Here is a 23,233-nt window from a genome sequence, read left to right on the forward strand (position 1 = left end):
TCAGCCGCCGGTGGCTACCAGGGGCAACTCTGGGCTGGCCTACCGGAAGTTTGGACAATCTGAGTGTGCCCTGAGAAAGAGATATGTGCAGCTCCTATCGGGATTTGTCGGCACATTCGGGCGGTGTTGCTGGTCTTGTTTTAACCTGTCGAAGTGTCTTGAGTTACCGAGATACCGAGTCTGATCGGAACGTCTTGGGAGGAGGTCTATTCCTTCGTTGACCATGAGAGCTTGTCATGGGCTAAGTTGGGACTCCCCTGCAGGGATTGAACTTTCGAAAGCCATGCCCGCGGTTATGGGCAGATGGGAATTTGTTAATGTCCGGTTGTAGATAACTTGAACCTTAATTAAATTAAAACGAATCAACTGAGTGTGTTACCGTGATGGCCTCTTCTCGGCGGAGTCCGGGAAGTGGACACGGTGTTGGAGTAATGTTTGCGCAGGTTGTTCTCTAGCTTCTCGCGCGTGCTTTGCCTCCTCTTCTCGCTCTCTTTTGCGAATAAGTTAGCCACCATACTTGCTAGTCGCTTGCTGCAGCTCCACTCATATTTACCCTTGCCTTACCTATAAGCTTAAATAGTCTTGATCGCGAGGGTGCGTGATTGCTGAGTCCCTGTGGCTCAGAAATTACTATTACACCAGATGCAGGGTCTGATGATTCCGCTCCAGGAGACGTATGAGCTCAAGTGGGAGTTCGACGAAGACTCTCAACGATACTACGTTTCCTTTCCCGATGATCAGTAGTGGTGCCCAGTTGGGGGTGATTGGACCGTTATCGCATGCTGGGTTCTCTTTTATTTTGGCGCTGTAGTCGGGCCATGAGTGTTTGGATGATGTAATGTTATTTATGTACTTGATTGACGTGGCGAGTGTAAGCCAACTATGTTATCTCCCCTTTTATTATTATTACATGGGACGTTGTGAAGATTGCCTAACTTGCGACATATGCCTTCAATGCGATTATGTCTCTAAATCATGCCTCGACACGTGGGAGCTATAGTCGCATCGAGGGTGTTACAAACGGAGTCTTAGTCATCTTCCCATGACGCATGGTTCGCAAGCATCAAGTGATTCATAATCAAGTGATTCCAAAAGTCCATCCGCATGGAGTTTCTTCATGTGCTTTAGACCAATATGACCTAAACGGCAGTGCCACAAGTATGTTGCATTATCATTATCAAGTTTGCATCTTTTGGCATCTATATTATGAATATGTGTATCACTACGATCGAGATTCAATAAACCATTTATATTAAGTGTATGACCATAGAAGGTTTTATTCATGTAAATAGAACAACAATTATCCTTTGACTTAAATGAATAACCATATTGCAATAAACAAGATCCAACCATATTCATGCTCAACGCAAACACCAAATAACATTTATTTTAGGACACCTGAATAAGAATTTTTCAATGAAAGACCTCGGTGAAGCTGCTTATATATTGGGCATCAAGATCTATAGAGATAGATCAAGACGCTTAATTGGACTTTCACGAAGCACATACCTTGATAAAGTTTTGAAGAAGTTCAAAATGGATCAAGCAAATAAAGAGTTCTTGCGTTTATTACAAGGTGTGAAGTTGAGTCTGACTCAATGTCCGACCACTGCAGAAGATAGAGAGAAAATGAAAGTCATTCCCTATGCTTCAGCCATAGGTTCTATCATGTATGCAATGTTGTGTACCAGACCTGATGTGTGCCTTGCTATCAGTTTAGCAGGGAGGTACGAAAGTAATCAAGGAGTGGATCACTGGACAGCGGTCAAGAACATTCTGAAATACCTGAAAAGGACTAAGGATATGTTTCTCATTTATGGAGGTGATAAAGAGCTTGTCGTAAACGGTTACGTTGATGCAACTTTTAACACTGATCCGGATGACTCTAAGTCACAAACCGGATACGTATTTTTATTGAATGGTGGAGCTATCAGTTGGTGCGGTTCCAAGCAGAGCATCGTGCTGGGATCTACGTGTGAAGCGGAGTACATAGCTGCTTCGGAAGTAGCAAATGAAGGAGTCTGGATGAGGGAGTTCATATCCTATCTAGGTGTCATACCTAGTGCATCGGGTCCAATGAAAATCTTTTGTAACAATACTGGTGCAATTGCCTTGACAAAGGAATCCAGATTTCACAAGAGAACCAAGCACATCAAGAGACACTTCAATTCCATCCGTGATCAAGTCAAGGAGGGAGACATGGAGATTTGCAAGATACACACGGATCTGAATGTTGCAAGCCCGTTGACTAAGCCTTTCTCACGAGCAAAACATGATCAACACCAAGACTCCATGGGTGTTAGAATCATTACAATGTAATCTAGATTATTGACTCTAGTGCAAGTGGGAGACTAGAGGAAATATGCCCTAGAGGCAATAATAAAGTTGTTATTTATATTTCCTTATATCATGATAAATGTTTATTATTCATGCTAGAATTGTATTAACCGGAAACTTAGTACTTGTGTTAATACATAGACAAACGAATGTCACTAGTATGCCTCTACTTGACTAGCTCGTTAATCAAAGATGGTTAAGTTTCCTAACCATAGACATGAGTTGTCATTTCATGAACGGGATCACATCATTAGAGAATGATGTGATTGACTTGACCCATCCGTTAGCTTAGCACTATGATCGTTTAGTTTATTGCTATTGCTTTCTCCATGACTTATACATGTTCCTATGACTATGAGATTATGCAACTCCCGAATACCGGAGGAACACTTAGTGTGCTATCAAATGTCACAACGTAACTGGGTGACTATAAAGATGCTCTACAGGTGTCTCTGATGGTGTTTGTTGAGTTGGCATAGATCGAGATTAGGATTTGTCACTCCGATTGTCGGCGAGGTATCTCTGGTCCCTCTCGGTAATGCACATCACTATAAGCCTTGCAAGAAATGTGACTAATGAGTTGGTTGCGGGATGTTGCATTACGGAACGAGTAAAGAGACTTGCCGGTAACGAGATTGAACTAGGTACTGAGATACCGACGATCGAATCTCGGGCAAGTAACATACCGATGACAAAGGGAACAACGTATGTTGTTATGCGGTTTGACCGATAAATATCTTTTTAGAATATGTAGCAACCAATATGAGCATCCGGGTTTTGCTATTGGTTATTGACCGGAAGTGAGTCTAGCGGTCATGTCTACATAGTTCTTGAACCCGTAGGGTCCGCACGCTTAGCATCCGATGACAATCGGTATTATGAGTTTATGTGTTTTGATGTACTGAAGGTAGTTCGGAGCTCCGGATGTGATCACGGACATGACGAGGAGTCTCAAAATGGTCGAGACATAAAGATCGATATATTGGAAGGCTATGTTTGGACATCGGAATGGTTCCAGATGAGTTCGGGCATTTACCGGAGTACCGGGGGGGTTACCGGAACCCCCCGGCGAGTCAATGGGCCTTATTGGGCCTTAGTGGGAGAGATGAGGAGGCGGCTAGGTGGATGGCGCCCCCCCAAGCCCAATCCGAATTGGGTAGGGGGTTGCCCCCCTTCCTTCCCTCTCTCTCCCTCTTCCTTCTTCTCCTACTCCAACTAGGGAAGGGGGGAAACCTACTCCTACTAGGAGTAGGACTCCCCCTTGGGCGCGCCATAGAGAGGGCCAGCCCTTCCCTCCTCCACTCCTTTATATACGAGGGAGGGGGCACCCCATAGACATATAAGTTGATTGTTTAGCCGTGTGCGGTGCCCCCCTCCACAGAATTCCACATCGGTCATATCGTTGTAGTGCTTAGGCGAAGCCCTGCGTCGGTAACTTCATCATCACCATAAACACGCCGTGGTGCTGACGGAACTCTCCTTCGGCCTCAGCTGGATCAAGAGTATGAGGAACGTCACCGAGCTGACCGTGTGCAGATCGCGGAGGTGTTGTGTGTTCGGTACTTGATCAGTTGGATCGCGAAGACGTTCGACTACATCAACTATGTTTCATAATGCTTACGCTTTCGGTATACGAGGGTACATAGACATACTCTCCCCCTCTCATTGCTATGCATCTCCTAGATAGATCTTGCATGATCGTAGGAATTTTTTTTGAAATATTGTGTTTCCCAACACATCCACTTGAGGGAGAATTGCTATTGTCCTACAAAACTCTGCGCTTGGAGGCCCGACATGAGTCTACAAGAATAAAGTTGTGTAGTAGACATCATATGTGAACGTAGAGCTTATCACACCCGATCATCACGTGGTCTCTCGGCACGACGAACTGTAGCAACGGTGCATACTCAGGGAGAACACTTTGTACCTTGAAATTTAGTGAGGGACCATCTTATAATGCTACCGCCGTACTAAGAAAATAAGATGCATAAAACATAAACATCACATGCAATCAAAATATGTGACATGATATGGCCATCATCATCTTGTGCCTTTGATCTCCATCTCCAAAGCAGCGTCAAGATCTCCATCGTCACCGGCTTGACACCTTGATCTCCATCATAGCGTCGTTGTCATCTCGCGAACTATTGCTTCTACGACTATCGCTACTGCTTAGTGATAAAGTAAAGTAATTACATGGTGATTGCATTTCATACAATAAAGCTACAACCATAAGGCTCCTGCCAGTTGCCGATAACTTTTACAAAACATGATCATCTCATACAACAATTTATATCTCATCACGTTTTGATCATATCACATCACAACATGCCCTGCAAAAACAAGTTAGACGTCCTCTACTTTGTTGTTGCAAGTTTTACGCGGCTGCTATAGGCTTGTAGCAAGAACCGTTCTTACCCACGCATCAAAACCACAATGATTTTTCGTCAAGTCTATTGTTTTAACCTTCAACAAGGACCGGCCATAGTCAAATTCGATTCAACTAAAGTTGGAGAAACAGACACCCGCCAGCCACCTGTGTGCAAAAGCACGTCGGTAGAACCGATATCATGAACGTGGTCATGTAATGTTGGTCCAGGCCGCGTCATCCAACAATATCGTCGAATCAAAATAAGACGTTGGTGGTAAGGAGTATGACTATTATCGCCCACAACTCTTTGTGTTCTACTCGTGCATGTCATCTACGCATAGACCTGGCTCAGATGCCACTGTTGGGAAAGTAACATGCAATTTCATGAATTTTCCTATGATCACACAAGATCTATTTAGGAGATGCATAGCAATGAGAGGGGGAGAGTATGTCCACGTACCCTTGTAGACCGAAAGCAGAAGCGTTTGGTTAACGCAGTTGATGTAGTCGAACGTCTTCGTGATCCAACTGATCTTAGTACCAAACGTACGACACCTCCGTGTTCAGCACACGTTCAGCTCGATGACATCCCTCGAACTCTTGATCTAGTAGAGGGTTGAGGGAGAGTTCTGTCAGCACGACGACGTGGTGACGGTGATGGTGATGTGAGCCGCGCAAGGCTTCTCCTAAGCACTACAACGCTATGACCGGAGGAGTAAACTGTGGAGGGGTACACCACACACGGCTAAGAGAACTATGTTGTGCCTTTGGGGTGGCCCCCGCCCCCGTATATAAAGGAGGGGAGGAGGAGGTGACCGACCCAAGGGGTGGCACGCCATGGGGGGGATTCCTACTAGGACTCCACTCCTAGTAGGATTCGCCACCCCCTTCCTTCGAACGAAGAAGGGAAAGGGGAAAGAGGGGAGAGGGAGAAGGAAAGGGGGGCGCGTCCCCACCCCTTGTCCAATTCGGATTGGGCAGGGGGGAGGCGCGCACCTCCTCTTATGGCCTTCCTCCCTCTCTCCAATATAGCCCATGAGGCCCATTAACTTTCCCAGGGGGTTCCGATAGCCTCCCGGTACTCCGATAAATCCCCGAACCTCTTCGGAACCATTCCGGTGTCCATATACAACCTTCCAATATATGAATCTTTACCTCTCAACCATTTTGAGACTCCTCGTCATGTCTGTGATCTCATACGGGACTCCAAACAAACTTCAGTCACCAAAACACATAACTCATAATACAAATCGCCATCGAACGTTAAGCGTGCAGACCCTATGGGTTCGAGAACTATGTAGACATGACCGAGACATATCTCCGGTCAATGAACAATAGCGGAACCTGAATGCTCATATTGGTTCCTACATATTCTAAGAAGATCTTTATCGGTCAAACCACATAACAACATAGGTCATTCCCTTTGTCATCGGTATGTTACTTGCCCGAGATTCGATCGTCGGTATCATCATACCTAGTTCAATCTCTTTACCGGCAAGTCTCTTTACTCGTTCCATAATACATCATCCTGCAACTAACTCATTAGTCACATTGCTCACAAGGCTTATAGTGATGTGCATTACCGAGAGGGCCCAGAGATACCTCTCTGATACATGGAGTGACAAATACTAATCTCGATCTATGACAACCCAACAAACACCCTCGGAGACACATGTAGAGCATCTTTATAATCACCCAGTTATGTTGTGATGTTTTATAGCACGCAAGGTATTCCTTCGGTATTCCGGAGTTGCATAATCTTATAGTCAAAGGAATATGTATAAGCCATGAAGAAAGCAATAGCAATAAAACTTAACGATCATTATGCTAAGCTAACGGATGGGTCTTGTCCATTACATCATTCTCCTAATGATGTGATCCCGTTCATCAAATGACAACACATGTCTATGGTTAGGAAACTTAACCATCTTTGATTAACGAGCTAGTCTAGTAGAGGCTTACTAGGGACACTGTGTTTTGTCTATGTATCCACACATGTATCAAGTTTCCGGTTAATACAATTCTAGCATGAATAATAAACATTTATCATGATATAATAAAATATAAATAACAACTTTAGTATTGGCTCTATGGCATATTTCCTTCACTTTTTCCCTCTCCCAGTTGCAAGTACACCCTTGACACGCAACCGAGGTCCAATCCGTTTTTGTCCAAGTTGCAAGTCCAATTACACGTGTGAAATGCAATTGAGGGGACGCCTTTTTTATCCAATTGCAAGTCTACCCTCAGTATGCAACTGGGGTTGACCAATTTTATCCCAGTAGCAACTCCACCCTTGATACGCAACTAGGGCCCAACCCATTTATGTCCTAGTTGCAAGTCCACCCTTCCTTTTTTTCAACACAATGCTTTTCCTCTTTCATCTTGTTCATTTCTTCCATGTCTATAAAATTTTCTTTTCCTCTATGATGGCATGTTTAACACACAAAGAGAGAAGCCTACAACCAACATCTTTTTCGGGAGAAGCCCATATCTAGCCCATGAGACAACAACAACCACCATAGTCAGTGGAAAGATTTTTTTAGGCTTTTGTCTGGCTTTATTTTAATGTGCAACAACAACAATAATTATTGTAAAGGCCCAAGTCAACAACAACCACAAGGCCCATGAATTGTATAAGGGGTCGGGTTTTTTGGCACACTCCTCTACATATGTCTTTTTAGAGTGAAATTTTGCAAGATGTTAGAACAGTTGATATTCACCCCCTCCAAAATCAGCTTTTTTAATTTGTTTACTATTTTTCATAATTTAATGTTCATGCGGGTGCATTTGTGCTTTGGATTAGAGTAACACTTTTGGTTTTCTAGTGGTATATCTTGGCGTTCAACAATCTGACAACGAAGTTAATTTAATCTGCCACCTAAGTGGTAGTAATATGGCAACTGCTGCTGAAACAAGTTGACGAAACATTTCGACATTGAATCTAGTTTCGACGACCTAGTCGCGAGGAAGCTCTTGATGAAAGCAAATCACCGAACGGATTAACGGTTTGGGAGATAAAGCTTCTTTTAAAATTTCAAAATTAAAGAAATCTTTGTAAGACAGAGGAGTACAAGCCACCGCATGGAAGACGATAGTGCGACGCTTCTACATAGTGAACTCCAATTATTAAAATTAATGACGCAGATAACCCAGGGAACATCGGCTACGTGGTGTGCCTTCAGGGAACTATTCATTTGCTCATGGACGAACCCTCCAATGAACATTTCACCCTTCCTCGAGCGTTCGCTCTAGTGGGTCTCCAGCCCAACCCCGGTTGACCCAGAGGCCTAGTTAACTATTTTATTTGGCAAAAAGATGCCATCAACAAATCATATATTTTCTTATAAAAAGGCAGAGAAACATAAATTTACAATTGACATGATCTAAATTATGAAATTGTCATGCTATAATTTGTAAAACTATCCTTCTCTAATCTAGAAATTTAGAATGGTATAAACAAAATAAATGTGTCGTGTTCTCTAAAAATTAAATTTGGCATGTCCTAATTAATAAACAAAATGAAATAGTCTGATGGCAACTTTAATAGAAGAAATATTATCTAGATAATGTAAAAATATATAAATTGGGGTGTTTAACATGGCATACGAAAAAAATTGGTTTCTATACAAAAATCATGGGAAACTTAAAAAAATTCTTTAGAGTTCACATGGGAAATTCTGTGTTGTAAAAAAAACTTGTGCTTGTGAGATGGCATAACTTTGCCAAGTCAATAAATCTGATAGTGTATAATACAAAATTTACGATGGTATGTTAAATAATTTTTTCATGGGAAATCCAGTAAATTTTCCATGGACCAAAAAAACAAAAAATAGTTGTAAGATAAAAAAGTGATGGTCAAACTAATAAAATTGACATGGTCTAAATAATAAAATTTTGATACTACCTACAATACAAATACCAAGGTCTAATTTAAAAAACTGCCATGCTCGAAATAATACAATGATCATGCTCCCTATAAAAAATTGCCATGGTGAGTCTAATAGATTTGTCATGGTACAAATAGAAAAAGTTGCAAGACAAGAAAATTGCCATGATCTAAATAATCTATACCTAATAATAAATAGACTATTGCTTTTGGCGGTATGTCATCAAAATTGCCCCCAAAGTTGTAAAGCATTACCCACCGGTGCCACATATAATATAAGTGCTAAGAAAAACCTTCCACACAGAGGAATCCACTCCTGGGCCATACCATGGAGTAGGACCATCTATACGGCGCTCTGCTCGCTGGGAGAAGACAGATCGCCCCTGTTTGGGCCAGCCCATGTCCGGACGGCTGTTTTTCAATTTCCTATTTTATTTTCTATTTTTATTTTCCGTCTTTGGTTTTTTCTACTTTAATAATTTAGGACTTCAAAAAAGTTCCAAAAATTAGAAAAACAAGAATTTTGCATTAAAATGTACAATAATTCATATATTTTGTTGGATTCAGCAATTGGTTGTGATTTTTTAAAAATGTTCACATATTCATAAAATATTTTCAATTTTGAAAAAATGTTAGAGAAATAAAAAATCGTGAATTTTTTAAAAGTCCGTGTATTAAAAAAATGTTAATCAAATTGAACAAAAATTCGCCAACTCAAAAAATATTCATGAATGGAAAAATATCCTAAAAACTCTAAAACTGTTGTGAACTACAAAATAGTTTATTTATTCATAAATTATTCGCTGATTCAAAAAATGATCATGCACTTAAAAAATGTTAATGAATTTAAAAAATGTTCCACTAATTTCCAAAGAATATTCGTCGATTCTAGAAATTTTCTCCGATTAGAGAAAAACGTTTAGAAAATAGTCACAATTTTAGAAAAATGTTTGCAAATAGTATAAAACGTTCATGAATTCAAAAATGTTCTTGATAGTGGAAAATGTTCGAAAATTTGTAGACGTATTCACGAATTTGAAAAATGTTCACGATTTCAGATATGTGCACGAGTTGAAAAATATGTTTACTATTTCACGAAATTTAGAGTGATGGTGTATCTCGGTGATGCAGCAAAATGTAGTCATGGCCATTGGAGATTTTGATATTATTTTTCTACCGCTGCAACGCATGGGCCCTTTGGATAGTATAATTTAAATGGTCTAAGTAATAAAATTTCCATGCTATCTATAACAAAACTACAATGATTAATATTTAAAAATGACATGCCTAATTTGAATAATTGCCATGGCTTAAAAATTAAATTGTGATGCTACCCAAAAAAATTCGCGGTCCAATGAATAAAATTGCCATGGTCTGAATACAAACTTGGGAGATTGGCCTAGCCAATATTCAGAACAACCAACCTCCATACAAACACCCTGTGCTGCTAATGTGTGAGCCGCTACATTACATTCCCGCTTACAATGTATTATAGACACATCACTTAAACCAACATGTAGGAGAAATTTAACCTCTTTAAACAATGTGCCCAGAGTTGATAGGTCATATTCATCACTAAGCATAGCTTACATCAACACCATGCAGTCTGTTTCAAACATTATCTTTGGCAACCCATTTGAATAGCAGCATGCACAACTTGTTGAAAAGCTAAGAATTCGGCGTGTAATGGTTCTGAAACATGCTCCAGGTTACCTGCTCCTGCTGCCAGTAGCAGGCCTTGGTCATTCCAGAGTGTGAAGCCCCATCCGCCTGATTGTGTTGCTTCAATGAAGACCCCATCAGTATTTATTTTCAGGATTCCTGCTGGAGGCGCCTTCCACTTTTGGATTTCTTCCTTTTCTTGGTGATTGCTCTCCTTTTTTACCTTCAAGCAATATGACAAATGGTAATCAGTAGAGGAAACTATGTCTGATATATTTCTCATCGTATCCCCATTATTTACTTTGTTCCGTTCGTGCCACCATAACCATAAAAGAAGGCACACTTTTAGACGCTAGACATGTTCTTACACATAGAGGACAAGTGGTGTTCCCACTTCTACACAAAAACCACACAATCTGTTTATGTTTGCTCATCCCAACTACAATTATACGCCCAATTATCTGAATGCAGCTCAAACCAACAAAGGGAACGGAATATGCAGAGCGGAACATGCATAGGATTGTGAATACATCGTGTGAATCCTATGCTTTAAGACCAGAGTGCTCTGCAGTTACCTTAGAAGAGTACACACGATGGATTCCGAGAAGGAAAGTGGAAATACACTCCACGGCATGGTTGTCGCTGCTCCTCCGCGACCGCCACGCTGCCGTGAGTTGGAGGTCTAGGGGCTACCGTCACTTGGGAGCACCAGGGAGGCGGAGGAGGTCAGACGTGGGGGTGGGAAGCGCGCAGGCGCCGTGAGCAGCCGCCGCTGCAAGCCCGCCATGGCTGTCATCTGTTGGAACCAACCTATCCACCTGCTTCTCCTCCTCTTCCGGCACCGCGACGAAGGGGAGCACCGCCAGCGAGCATCAAGATTGGCGCGCTTGATCCAACGGCCCTGGATGCGTTCTGGAAAAACGTTCCAAGGGAACGTTAGCCAGATAACATTCTCCAAAATTATAAAAGATGAAAAGGGCCTCAGAGTGATTTTGGTAAAAGAAAATCTCCAGACCTCAATAACCTAGTGACGGATTGTCCTTCGAGAAGATACACTAGAAATTACTATGCACGCGTGCTACTCACCAAGTAGCATTACACGTCAAAATATGTAGCTGAAGGGAAGCATCATATCGTGCTCTCTTGGACACAAGATTCAGGAAGGCGGTGTGGAGCCCGACCGCAGCACTCGACGCGTCAGAGTGTGCGGCAGCCTCTTCACCGCAATCCCGGCCGTTGAAAATGACTGCTTACTCAACTACAAAGATCTTTGGCAAGAAGATTCAGAACTCTCTACACCACATCTTGTAGACGTAACGGAAGGCATCAGAGTCAGACCACATCTTCTGGATTGCTCGTTGCAGTTTGAGTCACCTCATCGATCACGACATCGCTTTCTCTGTTGAAGGCATGGCACGTGAAGGTATATTTCCTTTTTGTGGAACTCTTCGCAAGCCGTCTCAACCAATCGGGTATCAGTGTTTTTTTTCTCTTTGAAGGTGCAGAGTATCAGTTTTGATTTTGTCATTTTCGTGTTCCTCTTTACAGCATGAAACTGCATGTACTACGTTTCAGGAAGGGAAGAAATCAGTCGCATAAAATTGTTTCATTATTGAGTGCTGGATTGGAAACAGGTTCAATTTGTTTGCTACAGATACAGAGTCATCTCCCAAAAAAGTAAAAAATTGCAAAGGGGAAAATATAATCTACAGAGTCAAAACAGAGCAGAATCAGATGGGGAATCATTTATCGACACTAGCTAGCTAGTAGCTCCAGAGCGCGACATCAGCACCGCCGTCGCGGTTGTCCCGGTACGCGTCTATGATGGTGGCCGTCGACGGCGGGTCCATGAGCAGCGCCTCCGCGAGGCTCACGTAGTACGAGCCCAGGTCCATTTCCGGGAACAGGTCAAGCCTGAACATGTCGATGTCCATTGTAGCCAGCACCTCGAACTCTCCATCGGCGGAAGCTTCCGACGTCTCCGACGAATCGGCGCTGTCGGACTCAGACGACGATTGTGCAGGAGCGCTAGATGGGGCCTCCTCAGCGGCGGTCCTGGTTACCAGGCCATTGGCAGCCTCCCATCGCTGGAAATCCGCGACGGCCTGCAGGGCCGCGCGCCGGACGTCGGCGAGGTCGGAGAGCGCGGACGGCACGGCGAGCAGCCACGCCGAGTCCGCGAAGTTGAGTCACCTGGCGGAGCGGCCGCCGAGTGCGAGCATGGCGGCGTCGTTCGCGCGGGCGGCGGCCTCGGCCGTCAGGTACGTCCCGAGCCAGAGCCGAGAACCACGCTTGCCAGGGACGCGCACCTCGCACACCCACCGCCCCGCGTTGCCCCTGCGCCGCACGCCGCGGTACACCGGGTGCCGCGTCTCCCGGAACTTGGTGCGCTCCGCGGGGCGCTTGGCCGGCGACGCCCGCCCCGACGCGTGCTCGGGCGAGGATGACGCCGACGAGGACGGGAGGAGCTGGAAAGATCCATGGCGAACGCCGGAGTGCTTGGTGACGGGCTGGTGGCGTCCTTCATAAGCAGACGAGCTTGGTGCTTGAGCTTATCGAGGAGTGTGAGCTTAGCCGTGGGATGCTTGAGCTTGATTGAGAGCGTCGGGTGATCGGTGTTACTAACATCTGTGGAGTGTTTGGGGACGTATTTATAGGTATGTGTCGCGCTGGAGCTTCAAGCGTGTATGAACGCGCTTTGGACAGCAGCTGGTACTACGTGGCCTTATTCTAGTTGATTAAGGCGTTGTACAATGAGAGATGTTTAGAGGAATGCTTAAAAAAATAAACTGAGATTTTTTGAAGCACCGGTGTCTATTTCTACAGGAGAGATGCTTAATTAAGTGTCTACTCTGTACAAATAAGCATCGATGCTTAAGAAAATTTGATTTATTTTTTTAAACACCTTCCTTAAGCACCTCCTATTGTACAGGGCCTAAGGGCCTTTTGTACTGCGACTTCATGTGAGATTGACGCGTGGCGAATTGCAGCGTGTTTTTTTACGGGGGCGAATTGCAGCGTGTTAAGCAAAGTCAGCTTGCAGCATTTTTTTTCTAGACTAGAGGAAGGCAGCTTCCTTCTTTGGGCAGCGGTAAATTGGGCTCCACCGACCGGATCAGCCCGTGGAGGCCCAGCCACGCATATTGCCTTATTCTTTCCGGTTTTCATGGTTCCAGGACGCAGTCAAAATGAATAAAAACTGGAGGCAAGAAAGCGCCACCTAGCCTGGAAAATGTAACGGCGGAAAGAAGACAGTGGACTAAAAACACGCATGTTGTTGTTGTTTGAAAAAGGCTAAAGGATATATAAAATAGCAGAAATTGAAAACTACATCTAAATTCGCCCTCTGTTCACTAATGCAAATTATCCGTCAACAGAAGCAGGAATAGTACCCTGCAAAAAAAGAAGAAGAAGGAATAGTAGTATACAGTACACCACAAAGACAAATTACAACGTTCTGAAACTACTCTAAATTTATTTCAAAATTAAAAGGAGAAAATATTCCGTTTTGAAAAAAAAGGTGAGAAGGCCTGAGAGTGAGTTTGGCAAAGAGATTCTCCACACCTCAATAATCTGGTCAAGGACTGCCCTTCGAGAAGATTTAAGAATTATCGAGCACACGTACTAGTTAGGAGTACTCAACAAGCGGAATTGCACGTCTAATCATCTGGCTAAGGACGGCGCAGAAGATGAAATTAAAGTCTATCCATGAGAGTGAAAGGTATTTTGATACCCACGAGTATAGGACATCAATTATATATTTGGCTAAGTAAGAATATCAAACACATAGGGGGCAGGGCGAATCTACGTGCAGGGTCACCCCCACTCGATTTTTTTGCCCACTTATACCTGGCTTCCGATACGTGGCTTTGCCTCCGCTCGGCCCAGGATATTTGCCCCCACTAGCCTGACCACTTCTTTATTGTTCTGTCATATAAAGCCTAGCCCATCTTCTCTTGTGTGAAAAAGGCAGCAGCGGAGCAGCCCATCTAATAGAGATTGCTTGGATCTCAAAAAAAATCTAAGAGAGATTGAGGCCCCTCAACAAAAAAAAAACTAAAAAAGGATTGAGGAGAACCCACGAGTCGCTAGAAACTAAGCGTTTCCTAAAAAAAGAAGCATAAGCGTTCGTCCGTCGTCTGGCTTCTAATTCGAAACGAAGCTGCCGTCGTCACCCTACCTGCAACTCTAAGGGCATCTCCAATGGGCGGCGCTAGCTGGAGGCGCTAGGATTAAATTCCTGGCCAGAGCAGCAGTTGCGCCAGATAATCCCGGAGTCCAGCGCTTGTATTCTGGCATCGGCGCAAGAGTAGGAGTCGAGTACTTAGGTAGTTTGCTTGCCATGCAAGATAAAATTTGAGCGCAACAGCCACGTTTGTTGGAGTTTGTTAGCGTCAATACTAGCTGCTAGCGTTGGAACGAAGAATGCTTACGTGAGTTTTTAATTTTAGAATATTTATTTTATTTGCCTAAGCGCCTTTATAGGCGCCCTGCATTGAAAATGTCCTAAGGGCATCCCCAACCGAAGGCGCTCATCTAGACGCTTAAGCGCATAAAAAAATACTAGAAAAATAAAAACAACAACAAGGCGCTATGTGATACAACGGTGGATGCTAATTATAGGCACTTAACCGGCCGCTGGGTAGACAATGTTTTATCTGACCGAGGTAGAAAAAGAGGCAAGCGCTCGGCTCCTGTTGTTGCGTCGACGCCGCGGGCGACGCCAGGATTCGCGGGCCTAACTGCCAATCAAGCAGGAAATTGACCCTGGCGTCTCCTGTTAGGCTGGTCATAGTGGGAGTAACATAGGTAGTAACATAGATGCCACATAAGTAAAATTGGTGATGTGGCAAGTAGTTAATGAGGAGAGAGGCAAATAGAGTAACATAATATGTTACCATCACATAGCGGTTTCCAATGCATAATGAGTCTACAAAGTAATAAATGAAGGCAACTATGTTACCACACCTATGACACTACCCACTATGAAGGTAGTAATATAGACTAGTAACATATGTATGTTACTAGTCTAAGTTACTCTCCACTATGACCAGCCTTAGCGCGCATTGGTCATGCCCTAATATGCGCCTACAGGTCGCTAGCCGCTTCTCCGACTATCAGCCTCGATTTGCACCTACACGTCGAACGGCCGGCCGGGTTGCCGTCACTATCCACGATGGAAGTAACATAGATGATAACATCATACTTATTTAGACAAAATAGATGATGTGACATTTAATTAATGAAGAAAGAGAGGTATATGGTAACATGGTTAGTTACAATAACATCACACATATCAAGAAAAGATGAGTCTATAACCTAATAAATGAAGTAATGCATGACACAACACATATGTTACTACCCACTATGGAGGTAGTAACATAGACTAGTAACATTTGCATGTTACTACTCTAAATTACTCCTCACCGTGACTAAAAAGATGCGCCCCACCCCCACTCATCAAGCCGTAGGTTCAGTTCTGATCTTTCCCTTTTCAATTTTCAAATTATTAGTCTATTCCGATTTCATGTTTAAAAGGTACAAACTGGTAACTAGGTTGATTCAATCTAGTTTGATATAACAATTTCGTATGACTAAGTTTAACCACTCATCAAGCCCTAGGTTCGGTTCTGATGGGAGTAGAATAAAATATATACTTCCTTCATTTCTAAATATAAGTCTTTGTAGAGATTTTAAGTATATAGATGCATTTTAAGTATAGATTCACTCATTTTGCTTCATATGTGGTTTATAGTAGAATTACTACAAAAACTTATATTTAGGAAGGGAGGGAGTAGACTATAGTAATATTCTGACTTCATGTAGTCAATTTAATTGTCGTTTATTCGCAAAAATATATTGTTTGACTATTTGACATTGCTAGGAAAGCTAATGGAGAGATATTTTGCGAAATCCACAAGTGGTAGTATTCCTAATGAGGGAATAGTTAAACGCTTTCATGCGAAAAATCATCGTGGGATGAAACAGAAGGAGGTAATGTGCTCAAGCTTACATTTTTATCTGTTAATATTTATTTTAAAAATGGTTTTTTCATGCAGCTTGAAGGCTATAAATTTGGGACAGACCAACAAAAAGGAACGACATCCATATTTCTCAAGTTATTCTGTCTTAAGTGGTTAGTTTACTTTTATTTTGGCAATGAACTTGTCATAGTTATGTCTGTGATGACATTATCTTATAAGAAAATATATGATTTTGCTTCTTCCACACTATATGTTTACAAATGTTAAAAACGTGCAATTTTGCTCTATTTTTTCTTGAATTTAACCATGATATTCTATAGACTTATCTCACACTATCCCATTAACTGGTACTCCCTCTGTAAACTAACACTACTAGGGAAAAGCCTATACACAGAATCTTATCAGCAGCGCGCTTTAAAATAAGACGCTGCTGCTAATTAGCAGTAGCGAGCTTAAAAATAACTCGCTGCTGAAATAAATATAGCAGTAGCGCGCCCGCTCAAAGACGCGCTACTGCTATAATTTTCACGAGGCCGCCGCGAGGCCGCCGCGAGGCCGCCGCGAGGCTGGTTATAGCAGCAACGCGTTATAACGACGGGCGCTACTGCTACGTAGCATACTAGCAACGCATTTCGCCAATAAGCGCCTACTGCTAAGTTTACTACAAAAATTTAGTCCCACCTCATTCCGTGAAAAGAGTTTCTACCATCTTAAATATGTTACTTCTCAAACTTTGACAAGCACTTGGTCTTCATTGAACTCTATGTGTAGAATTTGTGGCTGCAATATGAGTCTTCACCTGTTCCTAAACCGGTAGGACTCATATTAACAAATCAGATTGTACACAAAAAGATCGTTGATGATCAATGTATTTTTGATACATTGAACTAAGTCTATTTTTACATACTAACACATAGCAGTAGTGCTTCTTTGTGAAAGGTGCTGCTGCTAGGTAGTTTAGCAGTAGCGTCTTTCTCTATAGCGCGCTACTGCTAAGCCATTCCATCTCCCACCCCCCATCTCCTCTATCTGATCCACTCACAGTCACACACTCACTGGATCCCCTCTCAATCCCCCACGTCGGTCCTCCCCCGTCGCCCCTCCTTCGTCTGCGCCACCGTCACCTCCTCCTCCTTACTGGACTCGGTACCGGCCTCCTCCTCCGTCCTCCCTCTCCACTCGCCGCTGGCCGGCCCCTCCTCGCTCCGCCTTCCTCCTCCGTCCTACTCTCTTCTCCCTCCTCGAGTTGCCCCTCCTTCTCCCTCCTGCCTGCTACATTTTTATTTAGTAGGCTAGTCCATATGCAACATTTTGATTTAGTTGATATGATTGGTTGACTTAGTAGGCTAGTTGATTTAGTTGATTTAGAACATTTTAATTTAGTTGATTTAGTTGATTTAGAACATTTTGATTTAGTTGATTTAGTAGGCTAGTTGATTTAGTTGATTTAGAACATTTTGATTTAGTTGATTTAGTAGGCTAGTTGATTTAGAACATTTCGATTTAGTTGATTTGGTAGGCTAGTTCATTTAGTTGATTTAGAACATTTTGATTTAGTTGATTTAGTAGGCTAGTTCATTTAGTTGATTTAGTATGCATCATTTTATTGTTATTTTTTCTGTACATGGATAGGTACGTAGTTGCTTTTGTTTTTTTAATAAGTTATTTTTTGGCAAAATGTAGGTGGTACCTTGTCATCTAATATGTTACTAGATCTTAGGATTATAATTGTCCATCAAATTACTTCTCGCGGAAGAACCAAAAATGGCGCCACCACCACTGCCACTATGTCGACTGTGCAAGTCAAGGTGCGTCAGCAGTCTTGCAACTGGCAAGCTGTTCGGCATCTACTTCCAGTCGAGTTTTTGTCATGCAGCGATAAGAAATTAGATGAAATGTAATAACTATTTTATTTTCAGTGTTGGCATTACTGCATTGTGTCATTTTGCTTATTTTACACAGATCGTCCCATGCAATGTGAGGTTGAAATTCAACAAGCTGACAGGAGACACTGTGACATTTGAGGCTCCTGGGGGGCGTACACTATGGAGGTCGAGAAAGGACGTAATATGTCGCGGATTGGAGGAGATGGATGGGCCCGTTTCGTCGCTCGCATGCGTCTTACTGGTGGTGAGTTGATCAGCTTCTCCTTCAGAGCAGAAAGACCCAAGCTGGCTGTCATTTATCTCAACCTGGTGGAAGATGATAAAGATGACGAAGATGATGAAGATAATTACGACCCACTCGATAAGATGATGAGGACCCACTTCATGAAGCCATCATAGCTCAACGAACAAGGCTGAGCGAGGAGGAGGTGTCCAACCTGTGGGACATAATTCCGCCACGTGCTGACTTTGTCGGGGTGCCATTCGTGACCCGCCTGACAAATACCATGGTTGATCGACATGATATGGTATGTTATACTTAAAAATGCAAATTATCCGATGAAATACTTAGTGTACAGTCCAATGATATGGTATGTTGTGTGGAATCTAGTGGATGATATGTTTTACTGTAGAGTTTGATCACATGCTTATTAGTGTAGAATCTAAGGAAACTATTTATAGTGTAAATAATCCATATGTACTTATTTGCGAGGCTATTTATTAATTGGAATGTTTTTCTTATTCAGAAATTGGCAAAGAGCATATCTGTGAGTTATGGTATCGAGCCTGATGAAGAAGGCTCGGCTGGACTGCGCCTTACTACAAGGGGCCCCGTCACAACCTGTACTTATCGCGTGGACACGGATGGTCACACACACTTAAACTCGGTTGGGTGAAAGAAATTCCTCGATGGCAAGAATCTTCGTATTGGACAGGCCATCCTAATTACTATCAGGAACACAAACCGCCCAGGCTTGAGGATGAAGATTGTCTTCGATATCATCTAGAACTACATATGTGTGTGTGGCTATATCATCTAGAACTACATATGATGATCATCGTCGATATCATCTAGAACTACATATGATGATCGCCGTTGATATGACCTTGTACTGCTTGAGGATGCATGTTGACTATGCATGAAATTGTTATCTAGTACTCCTTTCGTTCCAAATTACTCGTCGTGGTTTGAACTAAAACCACGACGAGTAATTTGGAACAAAGGGAGTACTACCCAATAATGGTTTATAAATTAGATATCTACTAGCAGTACCTAGTATCTAGTATCTGAAAGGGAAACTAAAAGGGAAAGGGGTACGGGGGGAATGATGAAAGATATAGCAGTAGCGAGGGACTGCGAAATCGCTACAGCTAAGTAATAGTAGCGCGTTCATAAAAAGCGCTGCTGATATCGTCAACAGTAGTAGCGCGGGTACGGACCGCGCTACTACTATAAGTTAGCTGTAGCGCCTTATTAGTAGCGCGGCCACCCGCGCTGCTGCTAGCCCCAAAACCCGCGCTGATACTAGGGTTTTCCCTAGTAGTGTAATATACGCTCTTATATTAGTTTACAGAGGGAGTACCTTTTAGTTTGTTTCATTATTATTTTTGTTTCGTACTGTTATTAGGTGAACAGTTCATCTCATCGACTTGTCGTGGTGAACAGAACCAATTTAAGGACATTTTTCGGAAGTTATGAACGCTCGATAGAAGGATGTGGGAGCATTTTGTAAATGGAGTTCCAAATGAAGATCCGAGATTTAGATTTTGTGGCTTGACCATCCAACGAGCCCAAAATCATTTCAATTGAAATCATTATAAAGAAATGGCAGTCGATTTACTAAACATTATCAGACTCGAGGCTGGGCCAACCACTAATACGACCTTGCAGACAGGAAAAAAATTATATAAGACCAGGTCTCACGGTTAGCAGGTGAGACTTGTCCTGATGAATGACACGTGGCATTCACAAATCACAAAGCATCTAATCTCCCTCCTGATTTTAAGTGGGGGGTGGGGAATGTTTTGTGGTTTGTGAATGCCACGTGTCATCCATCAGGATGGGTCTCACGTGAGACCTGATCTTATAGAATTTTTTCCCTTGCAGACATATTGATGTTCGTACCAACAAATCCAAGATAGAAATACTTCCATAACTTCTCCATTTCAACATCAATTTTGGCCCAATTTGTTTTCGTAGATTCTTGAGAAGATAAGAAACGTATTGGGAAGGTCTATTGAGCATATTAGCCCTAGAATCAAAAGGAGTATAAGATCTATAATGGAGAATGGACTAGTTGATGTTATATATATACATGAGATTTCAAGGGGAGGTGACCCTTATTTGGCCCAATCCGCACAAGGGCAGGGGTTGCACGCCTCACTCCATGAAGAATAGCTAGAGCAACAACCTCTTTTTTTAAGTGGAGAGCATCATCCTCAACACAATCACCACGACACCGAAGCAACATGGAAGAGAAGAAGGTGCCACACCGTCGTTCGACGCAGGCCCTAGGCCGTGCACAGCGGCCATCACCGCCACCCCCATCTCGCCTTTTTGCCACGTGTTTCTAAGATTGAACATGATGAGGATTTAGGGCCTGTTTGGATTGCTACCAAAGCTGACCCTGCCAAAAAGTTGGCTAGCCCATGCAATTTGGTAGCTGTTTGGATCTGCACCAAAAAATTGGCTCGCCCGACTTGCCCAGCGCCTATGCATTCATGATTGTGCACACGTACTATCTAGCTAAAGAAACGCATCGCATTTCGTTTGTCTTTATTCTCTTTTGCGGAAAGAACAGATCTATTATAAAGATTCATCGAAAGTACAAGACATCTTAAATATAATAAAAATTACATCAAGGTTCATGGACCACCGAACGACCATTGCAGCCGCCAGAATGAGCCGCCGACGCGCCGCTGTCGCCGCTCCCATACCGGAGCCAGCCAAACCTTCTCTTCATGCACGTGCCTCTAAGGACCAGAGTCTCGGAGCCGGAGCCGTCGCCGTTGAATCTTTGAATCAATGTGAAGAATTTGATGTCAAATATCCCCGTTGCGTACGCACTGTGAAAAACCATGACCTCGCCGCCCCGAGGAGCTTGCAGGAATCTATGCCGGAACTCCGTCTAATCCATCCCAATAGACTAGCTTAAGTAGGATCAGAGTCTGAAATACTGACTCGAAGAAGAAGCGTCTCCATCCATCCAAACGCCGCCGTTGCTAGAACTAAAATCCTACAGTACCTCGCATTTTGTTGTCCTCGACAGATAAGATTTAGGAAGGAGGCAAGGAGCGTAACAGTCGACGCGATTGCAGCACTCACCGCCTGAGAGTGTGCGACTGCTTCTTCACCTCCGAAAACGCCAAGCTACAACAGGAAGCGCCAAGAGCTGTTCTCGATGCTTTAACCTGCTGGGTCCATGAACAGATCGACCCGAGACCACACGTTAGAAGGATTGGAACGCTTCAGGCGACATTTTGAGCATAATTGGTTTGATGCCAAAAGTTGGCATGCCAATTATGACAATTGCGAAATGTTGGCTAGAGATTGGTTGCTTGCCAATTTTCGCCGCCACTCTCACAAAACATTGTCAAATGTTGGCAACTTTGGATTTTGCCAAATGTCGGCTTGCCAAATATTGGCAATGCCAAATGTTGGTAGCAAACCAATTATGCCCTTAATGTTTAACGCAGATCGGCACCGCATGATCCCTTCTGAATGTTACCTCCCTCTTTCTCCCTTTTTTCTGGAGTCCTTTGCAACTGTCCCAACTAACAAAGTATCTGCTGTGGAGCACAAACAAAAATGACACCAAAAGTGAATATATGGCCGGAGTTTTGGGCTGGTCAGGCGGTCCTTAACGTCGATGTGTCGTTTAGTGAAGGAGATTATGCAGGATCTTTTGGAGTGGTCATCCGTGACTATCGTGGAAATTTTATGGCTGCAGCCACAACAACACTAGAACATGTAGCTGATGTTGAGACAACAGAAGCTGCGGTTATGCTCGAAGGACTGAAGCTAGCAAAGGAAACAGGATGCCATAATGTGATACTAAGATCAGATAATATCATGGTGGTGGAGGCACTTAAACTAAATGGAGGCTACTCTATGGTGGCAGCACCGTTGGTGGATGAATGTCGCAGTTATCTCAAAGATTTCGGAAAGTTTTTTGGTGGTTTTCACCCACCCCCACCCCCCGCGTCGTCCGCTCCGGGCGACTCGGGGGGCGAAACCCTAGCCACCCGCCAGTTTCCCCCCGCCTCCCCTCCTCCTCCCCCGCCGCCCGCAAGGCGGTAGGCGGCGGCGGGGTTTCCCCGCGCACCTGCCTCGACGTTGGAGGCACTCCCAACCCGCATCAGACGCCGTCGCCCGCCTCCCCAGCTCCTGGTGGCCGCCGACGCTGGCCCTCTGTGGCGGCCGTCGATCGTCGAAGCTGTCGCTAGCCCTCCTCCCGATCCGTTGTGGGGGTCTCCTAGGAAGGTCCGACTGCCAGATCAGGCCGGCTCGGCCCTGGATCGGGGCCGGCTCCTCTCTGGCGGCTGGTGGGCCGGGGATCGCCGGATCCACCCGGATCTGGCCGGCGTGGCCCTGCCTCATCGCCCGGCTTGGGTGCTCGCGGTGTGGTCTTCCTGGTGGCGGCGGTGTGGGTCGTTCTCCGTGTTTTGACGGGATGTGCGCAGTGGGTGGATGCCGGGGCCGCGGCCTCGGGCGGTGTGGACGGCGTGGCCTCTCGACGGGCGATGGCCGTGGGAGCTGGTGGTCCGTGACTTTGGCTGTGCGGGTGGCGAGGTCTCGGTGGACGTCTACTACGGTGGGTCGGGGTGCCCCGTCACCCGGCGTGCTTGCTTCGATGAAGTCCAACGCCTTCTCCGGCTGCGTGCGTTCCCCTAGCCAGGTCTTTGGCCGGGTGGATGGGACGGGGGCGGGATCGGTGGAAACCCTTGGCCGTCGGCGGAGGCCACGACAATGGCGGCGCCTTGTGAGCGTCGGTTTCCTTCTTGGAGGCCTTGTCGAGGTCCTATCCCGTTTCTCACTGTGCTCTTTGTCAGTGTCAAAACCGGCGGATCTCGGGTAGGGGGTCCCAAACTATGCGTCTAGGCG

At 44.2% G+C, this 23,233-nt stretch overlaps 1 pseudogene; it reads right to left on the reverse strand.

The window, feature by feature from the left end:
- Window positions 1-11,888: 11,888 nt before the first annotated feature.
- LOC123107482 (dehydration-responsive element-binding protein 1H) lies at window positions 11,889-12,854 on the reverse strand (annotated as a pseudogene).
- Window positions 12,855-23,233: the final 10,379 nt, after the last annotated feature.

Source organism: Triticum aestivum, chromosome 5A (assembly GCF_018294505.1).
Source record: "Triticum aestivum cultivar Chinese Spring chromosome 5A, IWGSC CS RefSeq v2.1, whole genome shotgun sequence".
Lineage (NCBI taxonomy): Eukaryota > Viridiplantae > Streptophyta > Magnoliopsida > Poales > Poaceae > Triticum > Triticum aestivum.